This window comes from Xiphophorus hellerii, chromosome 8, assembly GCF_003331165.1.
Source record: "Xiphophorus hellerii strain 12219 chromosome 8, Xiphophorus_hellerii-4.1, whole genome shotgun sequence".
NCBI classification, from domain to species: domain Eukaryota; kingdom Metazoa; phylum Chordata; class Actinopteri; order Cyprinodontiformes; family Poeciliidae; genus Xiphophorus; species Xiphophorus hellerii.
Window position 1 is genome coordinate 21,305,827 of NC_045679.1, and position 14,964 is coordinate 21,320,790.

The following is a 14,964-nucleotide window of genomic DNA, read 5'->3' on the forward strand; positions in this document are numbered from 1 at the left end:
TTTATAATCAATCCTGAAAGCAGCATATATCCTACAGTTAAAAAAGGGAAAAGAAAGACATGTAAAGTTGGCAGAAAAGAGAGATTAGTTGGAATGAAAAGTTGGATCAAAAGACATGGGTGATGGTATAACGACGGGGGGGAGAGCAGATGTAATGGGAAGATAATGAGTATGGCAAAGAAAATTGAGCTGATGTTAGAGTGAGAGGGGTGAAAGACGGAGGGGATTAATGGAGATAAAAGTTAAAATATGAAAAAAAAACACAACATTGCCGTTCTACTCTCCTGTAATGGATAGCACTTGGCAGAACCTCCACTCCGATAAGATTTAAGCTACTGCATCTGAGCCCACTGCAAGGGTAGAGCGGGATGAAGCAACAGCAGGAGAGAGTGAAAGAGGATAATGCAAACAGAGGGAAAGCAAATAGAAAAAAAAATACTGCAATACTGGGGTGGAAGATAAAAGTGACATCAAGCAAAGAGAATGATGAAGAAAAAAAAGCCCATCCAGTACTATAAACCCACTTTTAAACAAATAACTGGAGAGATTTTTTTTAATTTTTTTATTTTTTTGCCTGGTTTGGGACTTTGTGGCGGTCCTCAAAAAGCCTGTAAAGCTGTGTGTTTTGAAGCTACTCTCCAGAGACGTCTTTGAAGTGTGGCAGTGGAAGACAAGGAGATTGGAGTGAACGGGCCTCAGACTACAATCGCCTGATGATTTCCTTCATTCTTGTCTTTTCTTCTTTTTTTTCCCAGACAATACAGCGCATCTTTGTAGCGGCGAAGCCCATCAAATAACAGCTTTTTGATAAGATGGGGCCTTGCTTATTATAGAATACGAGGCATAAACCGAGCATGCTTTGTAAGTCATGTTTTCCATGCTTTTTTTTATTTATTTTGAAGTAAGCCACGTTCTTAACCATACTGGGGGAAAATAAAATAGTATAAAAATGAGAAACATCCCTTCAAATATTTGTGCGAAATAAGTCGCCTTAGTTTGACAACCCCAAACTTTTTCACTGTGTAGAAAGTATGTGGTCAGACGTAAGGGATGCTCGAAAAGAACCAAGAGACCCAAACTGTGTCATTAGAACACCACCACCACACTGAACCATAGATCCAAGGCAGGGTCTATCCATGGTGCATGACAAGTCCTAATCCTATTGTACAATTATTGTAGCTGAAATCAAGACCAACTGAACCAGTCTATGCTTTTATCAATATGTTATCTAGTTCTGCTGACTGTTACCAGGAGTCCTGAGGTATTTTGTGGCTATAACTGCATCTCTTTCAAGGTTTGACATGTCATGCTTTCAGAGATGGTTTTCTACATACCTTAATTACCTCCATCTTGTGTAGATCAGTTCTCCAGAGCCTTGCTAATGACCTAATTATTCTATTCAGGTGTGGTGCAGCAGAGGCTTTCAGGACCATTCTCTAAGCTTTATCCATTCTGAAGCTCAGTTTGAATTTCAGCTGGTTGTCCTCACCAGGCCTAGACCTAGACACCTAAATACCCAGCTGCCATCTGATTGGCAGATTGATTAATTTTGCTAACAGACTAATTGAACACGTGTTCCTAACCAAAGAACTTGATTAGAGTTTATCGGATTTTGGAAATTTACCATGAGGGAATCTTCATCTCGCAAGCTTCTTTTCACGCCCTCTCTGGTATAGATATTGTGTCACTTCCACAGGATTAAACATAAAAAAAATCATCATTATCTTGGTTAACAATACACTTCTTCAGTCCTGCACATTAAAACCAACATGAATTTGTTGAAGGGTACCAAGCTGCCTATGGAATGAGCATTAAGTAGATATCCATTTTCGCACCTTCTAATAGCTTCCTTGTAAAACACTGAAGCATTAGTCTTTCTTCAGCAAGCGAAGCAATTTGTAGAAATCTAAGAAATGAAACAAAGATGGCACTTTGGGCCTTCTGGGACTATAGTCATGAACATAGTGTGATTTTTTCTCAGCTTAAAATAGCCTGAACAGCAGAAAGAAAATGTTCAGAAGGAAAGTTGATTCTTGGGAGATTTTTCCGATTAGCATGACCAGAGAGAGAACACAGAGTTTGGATATGTTGCCTGCAGTCTGAGAAGAAACTAGTTAACTATCTGTTAGTTCAGCTCCAATCAGACTTAATAAAGCTCTCTGTTCAGGTCTTTCTGAAGAGAGAGAGAACAAAAGTAGTGGTTACTTTCAGCAGCATTCCGATTATGCAGCAAAAAATCCTCTTGTACAAAAGCATTATTTGATTTTCATCTTTATTTCCTGCCAATTTCCTCTGCCAAAGGATCCAACTGCAGTTGGAGTGCACTTCTTGGACAATCCTCCCTTTTGGCAGTCAGTCAAGGCCTGCCAAGCAGTTGCAGGATTGCATAATGTAACAACAGCATCAGATGATTGAGTGTGATCACCTGGCATGCTGTTGTTCCAACCTTAACTCCAGGACGTTATACCTTGTTCACACGGCTCTGCAGGCTAACAGGATTTGGATGCCACCTACAGTCTTGAGGCAGTCGGAAAGCAGATCAGTCTTTGTCTTGGGTTTTACCAACTTAAAACGGCAAATTTGTATTTATGGCTCGCAACAGCAGGCCTGTGAGGTCAAGCAGGATTTTCCTAAGCTCAGGTTTTGCTTTAGTACTTGTCAAATGTTATATGACATCAATTTACTTGGCTGAAATCCCAAATGAATTTCATTTAGTCATTCATCCATTTTCCTACGTTCCAAAGGGGCTTATGTTTGTCTCCAGTGGCCAAGGGGAGAGAGCTTAGGTATACAACAGACAGGTTTTAAGTCCATCACAGGGTAACACAGCAACAGACAATGTACTAACTCACATGTAAAGAGAGTGTAAAGCAACCAATTCACCTAACCTGCATGTCTTTTTTTTTCACCATGGAGAAAACTGCATCCACAGGCACACAGGGAGAACATAAAAACTTCACTTAAGTTCCCAGCCAGGATTCCAACCCAGGACTTTCTTTCTTAAAAGAAACAGTGCTAACAGCTGCTCTACGATCTATTCTGTGACGTCTTCACACTGATATGCAAGTAGTCAAATAAAAAAGCAAGTAACCATGGAGGTTTCAGGTAATGCAGGTTTATGGCTTTCCCAAACTGCAGACCGGCATTCAGAATGGTCGTGATGAAAGATTTAATGAAGAACAGAAAACTAAGCAAAAAACAGGAACAAGACATAAAGCTGGGAACAGAAAACAGCCACGTAATCGGAAGAAAATACAAACATTTGTGGGAGAATGCAGACAGAGGAAAACAGGTGATGGAAAACAGCTGTGGAAGGACGGAAACTGGCAGGCTGAGGGGAGGTGAATAATAATGTTGCATTCTAGCTGTACTTCTAACTTCCCAAACGAAAAAAACAAACAAACAAACAACTGGAACGCCCTCCACAGTCTGATTTCCCACTAGGAACTCAGACTACCCACAGTTGCGTCTTGTAAAGTTAACTTTGCGTTTCAATATGATAGTTCCCCGCATCAACAGTAGTTGAGATTTGGTGTAAAAAATTTTATTTTACAAGAAACACACATGTAAGAGTGCATCTAAAGGCAATGTAACATGAAGCGCCTTCGATTGTTCAAAACAAGAATTGTTTGTGTGTAGTCAGTGTGAACACATGGCTTCTATCTGCATCTAAATTATTTGGGTTGCTTCTTACTCTATACAAATCGTCAAGAAACTTCTGTTATCATGAAACAAAGAAACCTTGACAAAAAATGATGCCTAAACCGCTTAGTGAGATATTTCTTTGTTGTGACACTATCTTCAAAATACGAAGGCTTATTCATTTAAAGCAAAAGCTGTAAAGACATAAACTCTGGGAAATATACTTTGTTTCTTAATCATTTTGTGGTTAATACTGAAAACAATTACTTTTTTCACATTTTAATGGAAACAAAAATGGCTCGAGGCCATGACCTGCTATTATGTATCCCTATTAAATAAATTATTAGCACAAAATCCATTGCCCACTAATGATATTATGGACCAGATTTATAACGGCACTAATGAGGGGCAATTCTGGACCATGGTATTTAACTCACTTTATTTCAGACCTCCAGTTCTGCATCCACAGTAAAAAGCATTTTAAATATATTCCCAACACTAACACACAGAGTAAATGCAATGCTTCATTTATCATGGAGTATAGAACGATCATTACTGGAAAAGTTTATGCTTGGTATAACAGTGCTAATTGTGTAATAATTCCAAATATCACTTACTCCAGTAAAAGGAAGCAGTTTCTTAGGGTTAATTAGGAGTCAGCTCATAAGTTATTATTAGTGCAAACCACAGCAAAAGCTTAATTAACTTTGATTCCAAGTCCCTTGGAATTTGGGCTCACAATGCTACAATGATGCTGACGTAGGAATAAGCATGGAGAGTGGCAAGGAGCCAGTCCTTTGCTCAAGGCAGTTGCTTCCAAATGGTCAAGTGAGCAGGTTCACATACATAGACATGGATCAGAGTAAAAGAGTTGGCAGTAGCACTGCTGCAGAGGATGTCCCTAAGCTTATAACCTTCGCCATCACCTACAAATTCTCTCTTTTCTCTTGCGCTCCTCCTTTCCTTCACCACTCTTCCTGTTTCCCTTATTTCTACGTCTGCAGGCGGCGACAGGAAGGAGAGCAGTGTCCCTCATTCCAAAGTTAATAACTTTTTAATTTAATTGCTTAAGCTCACTGTGCCCTCAATATGTATTTTTTCTTCCTCTCTCCGGCTCTCCTCATTGTCATTCAGAGTCAGAGCTTGGGTCTTGCCACGCAGCTTTCTTGAGTGAGAGCGAGGGGGTGTGTGTGGAGAGAGCAGGGGGACGGTGTTGTGGCAGTAGCGAGAGACAAACCATTTTAATGGATGACTGAACAAATTAAATTTGAATTCATACGGCGGCTTTCATCTTTTTTTTCTGATTATTGAAAAAAAAAAGGCATGCTTTACAAACTTGACAACAGAGCTCACTTTGAAATAAGCCATTTCTTTAGAAGAAAAAAAATAATATGTATTTAAATGACAAGGTGAATGTTGTTTCTTTCAAATAAAATCTCATTTGGCAATAAAATCCTGCATGTTACATTATAAGTATAACAAAGCACCAGTCTGTACTCTTTTTTTTGTAGATGGTCACATTTTAATGTTTTCTTTTTCATATATATATATCATTATTTATTCTTGCTTTACCTCTCTAAAATAAAAAAAACTAAAGTTGTTTTTATAAAACACGAGATGTAAAGTCACTATATTGGATATGCACTATCCAAACTGTGGCACAGCGGACAAATCTGCAGTGGGATTAAAATGCTAATAAAACAGGCTGGATGCAATTTCTGTTTTAAGCCTGATGAAATATGTATAGCTCTGTATGAGAGATATATGCAGCGGAAATGGCAGACTAATATGGCGCATAGAATAATGGGAAACTTTTCCTGCTCGGTTGACAATCTGCATGTAAGAAGTTGCTTTTATTACTTGGACAAAGCTGAACAGTTTTTCCAGATTTCCTTTGCTACCGTCTAATAAATCTTAATATCAGACAAAGAATGCATAAATATAAACTTTTATATTATCAAACTAATATAAAAAATATTATTTCTAATTATATTTTATTGTACTAAGGCCCGCGGGAGGGCTATTCAAGCCAACCTGATCATGTATATAAACAAAGGTTCTCAGCTCCACTTATTAAATCAGGAATATAGTTCGGTTCAGGTTATTTTTGAAAATGGGACAATACATAATGATGAATATTAGAATGTAAATACAAGCGATCATAGTCAAGTGGCTAATTTTCATTTCCAGCCCCATTAGTTAACTGTGATTAATCCCTTGCTTGAAAAGTTGAGTTTATTTTCAGACTTCTCGAAACGAGAAACAATTTCATCTGAAACAGTCTGACAACATGTAGTAAGCTAAAGAATCTCAGAAAGAAATGTGCCCCAAGTTAAAGACGGTGAAGATTATATAATGCATGTTGTCACATTTATTTATAAATGATACATTTACATGTGATGGGCATTTTGCAAAGCAGGTTTGCTAAACTGTTTTAATTGTAACTTCACTGAACCACAGTGAGAGCCATTTTTCACAAAAAAAAAAGAATCACTAGGAGTGACCAGCCTACCAAATTTATTCCAGATGTCACAAAGGAAAGAGCCTGGACAAAAATAGCTTCCAGAGAGAATACAAAGGGTAAAACTACTACTGATCACCAATCACCAAAAAAAAAAGCCCCCAAAACCATTACGATGATGCCCAAGAATTTAGGGAAAATGTTCTGCACACTGACCAGACAAAAGCGGAAAGCTTTGGAAGGCGTGTGCACTTCTTACATCTGGCATAAAATGAACACATTTCAGAAAAAAAAGAACACCATAAGCGTGACACATGGTGATGGAAATAAAAAAAATGTTTTAGAGTGACTCAGTCACAATCTTTACTTCAATTTTGAAGTAAAGACTGTTATTGAGATGCTTTGGTGTGACCTTAAAAAGCTTGAAAATTGTCCAGTGTGGCTGGAATTACAACAATTCTGCAAGAATAAAAACAATTCTGCAAGAATAGTGGGCCAAAAATCCTCAGAAGTCAATGCTACATCCTCAATGTAGGATTGAAATTATTGTCTCCTGTGGTGATGAACCATTTGACTGGTGTAAGAAACAGGTTCATTTCTACATCCGGGCAGCTTTGTTCAGATATCTTATACTCCCCTTAAATAATTAAATCATTTAAAATTTGGTTTTTGCAATTATTCAAGTTTCTTTGATATGAACATTTATTTTATATCACATGTAAATGTGACAAAATGACAAAAACCAATGGAATCTGTAAGAGAGCAAATATATGTCACTCCACTGAATAATTTAGTTTAAAAAAAAAAAAAACAGGTCATCAATTCATTTCTTCTGTCAGTGAGCTATATCTAATTTGACACAGCTCGAGTGCGCTGATTTTTTCTGTTATTATTTGTATTAGAAATAAAATGGATCCCGCTGTTGTAAATGCCCTTGATTAAATCGTTTCGTTTTCCTGTTGCTAGGAAACGTCAATACTCACAGAAACAAAATGTTACAAATTCGGGAAGCTTTACAAATCATTCATCAGTGTGGCTGGGAATGTCAACACAAGTCCAAAATTATGACAAACAGTGATAAACAGACCACGTTTGCTTTGATTACATCCATTATAAAACAAAGTTCTCTGTTGGAGCAACAGAAAACTCTATATCAAAAACAAGCCTAGATTTTTTTTATGTCAACTTTTCACTAATCACTGATTACAATCACGAGACAATTTTTTTTCCCAACTAAAGTTCTGCTTGCAGAAGAACAAGGGAGTGTCGGGGAAGTTTAAAGTTCCAGTATTAGTCATAAAACCCCATAAGGTACAAGATGTCTTACTTTCTGGCTTTTTATTAAAAAAAAAAAAGTCAACTCTTTACGGTGCCACACAAAGCTTAAAATGATATCGTTTTATCCTTCATAATGACTGGTTGGATGTCCTCCAATCGATACTTAGCTATAACCAGGACTCCCTTTTGTCACCTCTCACCACACATGAATGCTTGTCTATGACCAGAGTACTCCCAAAGTCCCATTTTTTAATAAGGAGTCTATTTGGAAAATATTTTTAAAAAGATTGAATAGAGAAAGGACATAAATGTTCTTTGTAGTCCATATGGAGAATATAGGATGGCTTGCTTTTGACAATCAATTGTATCAATAAAAGAATTGACTGAAATTAATGATACAATAGGCGTGGAGCACATCTGAACATCTGATCTCACGCTTAAAAGGTTGTACCCTTTTCCTTCAAATGTGGTGTTGTTTTAGATAGGCTTAATTTGATTTGACAAAAGGTTTAATCTGCACAAATGTACGTTTTAAAGCGAGTGCTAACCTGGGTTTTAAATCTTTTTCTTAAAGTGATGAATTTTCCCACGCAAAAAAAAAAAGGAGGTTCACAATTCTCTTCCTCATACCCCCCTCCCCAACACACTGGCTGGATATGCTTTTACAAAATCAGAATGGTGAAATATTATATTGCGGTGCATTTATCATGGGGCGCCTGCTAAACCTATAACATGTCCCTTTGTTACATTGATTGTTTAGGACAGCAGAACCAAATCTTTAACTGTCATCCTTCAAAAACGATACTAAGAGTATTGCAGGCTCTAAACAGTGTAGATTTGTATTGTTTCCCCAGCATAAAGGAAAAAAGTTTGAATCAAAGCACCTGTAGCATGTAATTTTCTACCTTCTGCTTGTTCAATTCCTCCTTTCTTTGTGCTTCACTCGATGTTCGGGAGAAAGTGTTGTTGTGCAAAGGATATTGTATAGTGTTCCTCCCAACCCCACTCGACTGAGCTGCCTGTATTTGCACCTCAAGCGAGAAGCTGTATCACACAATTAGAGAAGGCTATGCCCCACCGTCTTTATTTTGAAGATTTCCTGCGTAAAAAAAAAAGAGAGAACTCCTTCGCAACCCAGGAGCTTTGATTCTGCTTCAAAGAGGGTAGATTTTTTTTTTCTCTTTTTGTCTCTGCTCACTACACCCATATGGCTCAGCACCCTTAAAACAGAGGAGGAATGAGACATTTAATGAAAGAAATAGTGCAATTGATCTCTGTTATATTCTAATGGGAAAAGAGATCACACTAAATTACTGGGCCTTCTCGTCTTGTTTAAAAGAAAGGCACAGGGTGAGAGGTGGAATGAAGGAGGGTGGTTGTTTGCCAGGTTTGTCCAGAGATTTGCCAACCAATCCATGTATTCTTAGCTCATATTGATTGCCAGCAGCTTTATAATCAGAAGGTATACATCATCCAAAGGATTTTGAAATACTGCCAAAAGTAGCATTAGTGTCAGTTTGAATGTGATTAAATCTACTATACTGATTACCTTTAAAATAAAGGCTGTGTCTTTAAAAAAAAACAACCCAAAAAACAACCTTGGAATCTATATCACTCCAGTCCCCATTCAAACTTCTAACGTACAGACTCAATCACTTAAAATATATAAAAAAAGAAATTGCAAAATTTCAGTAATTCAATGCAAAAATCATGTACATTGTACATGATTCATTGTACACTGACTTATTTCAAGCAATTGTTTTTGTTCTCGTCTTTAAGCAAAAAAAAAAAAATAAATAAATAAATAAATAAAAAAGGAAAGAAAGTAGTTTCTCAGAAACTTTTGGTGTTTTGTAACACCAATTAAAATGTCTATACTGTTCAACTCCACATTTGCTCTGAAACTTTTTTTTTGCTTGGAATAGAAACAATGCAGCGAGGCATGGAAGTGATGAGCATGTGGGACTGCCTGGATATTAAAGAAACTTTAGTTTCCACCCTTGGCTGCATCAAAATTTACAACATACATGATATTGGGGGAACTTTAACTGTAAACATCTAAAAAAAAATCACAAATAAACACAAATCTAAAGCAAACTAAAGGGATTTTAAGAAGTCATGAAATGTGCATGGGACTTTTGTGAAATGTTTTTGTAGCTTTTGTTAATTTTTTGTTTGTTTACCAAACCACATTACACAATGCAAAGTACGGTTGGGTAAAGGAAAACATTTGGTTGCAAGCTTTTCTAACATTTTTCATCCAATTTTCTGTTCTGTCATGTATGACTAATTTGTTTTGCGCAGCTCAGAATTAAGAGTTAAATCAAACCAGACAAGTTAAAGTTTAGGGAAACTGTCAAAATCTTGGATCTGAGCTCGTTTTACGAAACATTGCTTACACCTTTTCCGAGAGCCATATTTTCTCCACCTATTCAAATGTCGAGTCTACTGTCTTCCTTGCATATTTTATAAATCACCAAAACAACCCTTTCAGGGGAAGAAGAGGCACTTCTCTTTGTTAGTCCTAGGTGCATATTTTTCAAAATAAATCCAAGCTGCACACTTTACGACAGGGCAGGGAGTCCAATCCTCTGCTCCCAAGCCCCTAAATTATTTTGTGCTACTCCAGCTTTACCAGAGTGCATGGAAATACAGCAAATAGATAAGTGCAGGTTGCAAAGTGGCTAATTTGAAGGGATCAATATAAAAGATATTTGTCTTGAAGACTGAGGGCATACATGTTTTGTGGGCTAGACGTTTAGAGGAGCTTTCAAGCAAAGAAAAACAAAAACGAAGAAGCATCGGCATAAGAGCTGAGGGAAAGTCATACACACAGGGCAGGAGAAAAAAAAAGATGAGGCATGGAATAATGTGGCAGAGAGAGGAGATTCATGTACTGCTGAGTTAAGAAGCTCTTGCTAAACCGCAGATACATTTATTTTCTTCATTCATTCTCATTTTTATTACTGTCCCAGCGGAGGCAAATGAGCAAAATCTCCAGAGCCAAACCCAGTCCTTCCCCTTTCATGCTGCTGTTTGTCATCCTACTGGCTGCAGCCTGCCACACAATGTGCCAAACCCGTAATGGTACTAAAGATAATCCAATAGTGCTTTTAATTCCAATTTTCACTTGCTGCAGATGCGAGGGAGCTTCACATCAGAGAGTTGAGCAGAAAATGCACTGCTAATCCTGCTGCTCTGCGCAGTTTAGCGTACACTCGAGAGCAGAAGTGGCTTCATCCCTGCTGTCTGCCCTTCATATTTTTCAAGTTTAAATTGGGATCACTGCTAAAAAAAAATATATTTCTTTCTACTCAGTGGGAGGTTGCAGGAGGCACAGCCTATTCAAAGTGCCAAGCTTGATGAGAGGGAAGGTATTGTGAAGAAACAGCACCTGACAGGAAAAAATGTGTTTTGACAGAACAGGAGGCAGAGTTAAGGTGAGTTGAGGAATGTCGGCTTAATCCTTTGTCTGTTTTTTTGGAATTCCTTTTTATATCAGTGATGTTTTGAAGCACTAATGATTACAGGTAATTCAAAATTAGCAAAAAATGGGTTGCAGAACTATTAATTCAGTGAGAGCCTACCCATAATTCAACACTAAATCTCACTTAAAGTAAGAATCATCTCCTCCTTACAGATCAGACTTTTTCAGTGACTCGTTTTCTGTCATATTTAACTCTCACTTTGGAGACTATCAACATAAAATTGTTTTAACTCTGCCACTTTAGATTTTGAGCACACTTAAGGCCATGCCACACCATCTCAAATAAAGTCCAGACTTTAACTGTGACACTCTAACACCACTCTAAAAAAAATCTTTTCAGCAAATGTATTTATTTATTTCGATGATAACCCCAAAACATAATAAACAATAAAACAAATTGTAATAAGTAAATCCAAAATACAATACAAAACGTTTAAACAGAGAAACACCCAACCACACTTACACACACATACTCCATCCTTCCCTCGCACATAATCAGCTAGTATATCAGAAATAAATGAATAAAATGTAGTAAATGTGTGATACATACACTCTACAACAAGACACCAAATAAAACATTGTGTACAAATACAAGTACATCAGGAGTAAATCTAGAATAAATGAGTGTTTGTTCTTTTTGAAAGCTTGAGCAAGATGTTTGACAATAAGTAAGTAAAGATAATTTCAACATACGGAAAGAGGTGATACAGCTAACTGAGGGAGGTCAATTATTTCAATGTGAGCTTTAAACTGAAACGCATGAAGTCCAATTTTTTTACTAATACTTGGTGTGAAAAAAAACCCCAACAAAAAACTGATCAGTATTTCTCAAGCTATAATGTGGACTAAAGGGGATTAAATATTGTTTTAAATGTGGAAGAAAATTAAAATGGATACATTTAAACATACATAACAACCAATGAAATTTCTTTCTGGCCGTAGGAGCTACCCAGTTTAAAGACTCATACATGAGTCCTGCACCTCAGAATAAATACACAAAGACTATTAAATAGAGTCTTAAAGGGATGTAGCTTCTCTAGTATTACCATAAATATCATCTGCGTAATCTAGGATTGACAGCACCAGTTGTGTGACAGCTATTTTGCAAACTGGAATGAAACGACATAAAGAAAAAAAATTGACTAAAGTGACTAAGTAACCATATATATTCTTACAAACTGTTCTTAGCTTAGTTCTTAGCTTTTCCTCCCCGTTTTAGCTTTTCGTCCTTCAGGAAGGTTTGGTGCAGGTTATGCTATGCAAGGTTACACTTCATATCCCCCACATATCTTCACTTCCTCTTCCTATTTAATGATGTGGAGGAGGACAGCTTTCTTTTCAGAGGTGCAAGCATAGTCAGAATTCTTTTTTTTCCACACCAAGACATCGGAGAAAGGTCAGACAGAAGAACAAGCCGTTATAATCAATGCTCTGATGGAAGCTCTGCACATGCAAGAGGTCACGGCTAGCGGCTGATCAATGCAGTCAAATGCTTCTTCTGAAATTAAGCTAACTCGGTTGAAAATGTTCTCTCCTTGGGTTTTGTTGCTATTTTGAAGATGGGGAACAAAAATAGGAAAAAGGAACTGTGAAAAGCAGCAAAATGGGCAGGGGGAGCTTGAGGTTGCCCACATCACCTGAATGAGGTTTTGACAGAGGTAGGGGACTAAAAAAAGGCTCTTCTGTCACATCGTTATATTTGCTTCATGTTGTTGTTGTTTTTCTATCGTGAGCAGCGTTTTGTGTTATCTGTGAATGCACCAAGTTTGAATGACATTGAAATCGGACCAGTCCAGCTTAATGTATTTATTTAACATGTTTCGACATTTATAAATAAATATAACATTTTGCAGTGGCGTCCTTTCTTAAAAGTACTCGGCTACTTGATGGATTTCAAGAATGTTTGTTTACTAAACATCTTTTTTGAGAGAAAATATCCTAGTGACAAGATTAATTATTGACAGTTAGGAATTTGGAGGAAGACAACATCAATAATGTCTACATACAAGATTGTTTTCATTATTTAATTATGAAAACAATCCTTTCTGGGGTCAATTTTTATACCAATTTCCATCCATGAGTGTTTCACTTGTAAATGTTGGCTGGGCAGCAGTTGCTGACATAACCTAGTGTAGCCCAATCTGATCAGAGCTAATTTCCTAATGAATCACAATGACCCGAAACCGTGAGATACTGCTCCTCTCTCAACTGTTTAATCTCTTTCATCTGAAGAACACCACTGGCATTTTCCTCCAGACAACAGAAACACAATTCAGTTTTCTCATATACTTTCTAATGGTTTATATAAAATGATAAACATATTGCTGTCTTGTTAAGACCTGCTTATTTTAGTTGGCACCTTTTCACCAAACACGGACCAGCAGGACAAGCCATTCGAAGGTCATACAATTGGGTATTGATGAATAATTACATCTACCATAAGCCAGTCTGAACTTTAGGTGATACTTGACGTAAAATGTCTGACAACCACCAAAGTACTTCAAACCATCAACTGACATTGTGATATGTACTGTGTTATGCTTCAGCATTGTTAGTGGTTTTCTCAGGAGTCTGGTGGCTGTAAACAGAAAATTCCTTTGCCTTCCAAGATCCAACATAATATCACAACGCACTTTTTCGAGACTACACAAGGATGTAGTCAGAAAGCAGCTTCAATTATCTATTTGGTAGATTTGAGCAAACTTGACAAGCACATTCCAGACACATTTAAGATTCACATTTGTTTCTGCTCACCTTAGCCGAGCTCGCAACTTCAAAACCCTTTTTTTTTCTGTCAGTACTTTTTACCCCCTTTCCTTTTTCTTTCACTGTTGAACGTATACCTTTAAAGCAAATTTATGAACTCCCAGGTTTCACATCATTTTCTTTGCTCAACTGGAACCTTTTCAACTCACACAGATGTTAAAGAAACTTCAAACGCTGCCTCAGCCAATGTGTCTTGAAATTCTGCATCTAACCAAAAATCTGTTGGCTGCAGAATATGACTAATTGATTTTTTTTCCTTCTGTGTACTGTTAATGAGAACATATTTACATTACGTAACTTACTTTGTTTTGTTTGAATGATCCTTACTTTTTGAAGGACTCTGGTCAAATTTCTGATTTGGTGCTTTTTTGTTTTTATTCAAGCAGATCTGAGACCGGCTCATGCTGCTGTGCGTCAGTATTTGAACTATGAAGTAAAAATAGTCACAAATATAGGCAGCAAACATCAAAGCACATCAGACTTCTTCAGTTTAAGTAGCAAAGTACTTCACGGGTATGAATAGATGTATGCATGAATGCTCACAGTCTTTTTTTTTTTTAAAAAGGCGGGGAGACTGCTGTAAGTGCTTTATTTAGTCACTTTTAGCCATGCTTTACATTGCCCACCCCTTTCAAATTCAACCTCAAGAGGCGGCCATTAATTCAGCACAACACTCTCAAGGCTTCATCAATGTTAATCAGAACTAAACATAACATTAGCTTTACTCCAACTCCTTTGAAAAGACTAAAAGCCATGCATACACAAGCATGGCTGTAGGATGTTTGTCTGTATAAAAATGTGTGCAGATGAGCAGATTTAGAGGCAACAGTTTTGAATGTTCTGAATAACATTTGAAGTAGCACATTAGAGTATCGCATGCAATGATTAGAACTTAGCTGCATGCTGAGGAGGCAATTCAGTCATTTGATTACAGTTTTAAACTTTCATCCAAACAAGGGAAGAAAGTAGTGATCATTGAAAGGATTGATATTCTTTAAATGTGAGCGGTTCAACACAAACTAAAACAATCTGGGAAGCCCACATTTTGATGACATAAAATTTTTAGCTTCTAGAAGGAAAACTGACTCCATCTGGGTAGATGTGAAGGCAAAACCTCATACACACTGCATTCTTCTGTGACATTATAGAAAAAATAAAAATAAATAAATAACCTCCATAAGTCCAGTTCGTCCTTGGGTACACCTTGCAGGAACCATGAATTTGCTATGTTAATCAGGTCAAGTCATCATACATCTTACACTCTAGTAATATGTAAAGCAGTGACAAAAGAGTGTATTTTTATACAGTGAGTAAGAATCTTTCTTTAACT

At 37.1% G+C, this 14,964-nt stretch overlaps 1 protein-coding gene across 1 annotated transcript in view; it reads right to left on the reverse strand.

Annotated features, from left to right (window-relative positions):
- lamc3 (laminin, gamma 3) overlaps positions 1 to 14,964 on the reverse strand; it is a 131,570-nt gene that overhangs the window by 107,540 nt on the left and 9,066 nt on the right. The gene's annotated exons all lie outside the window — the stretch shown is intronic.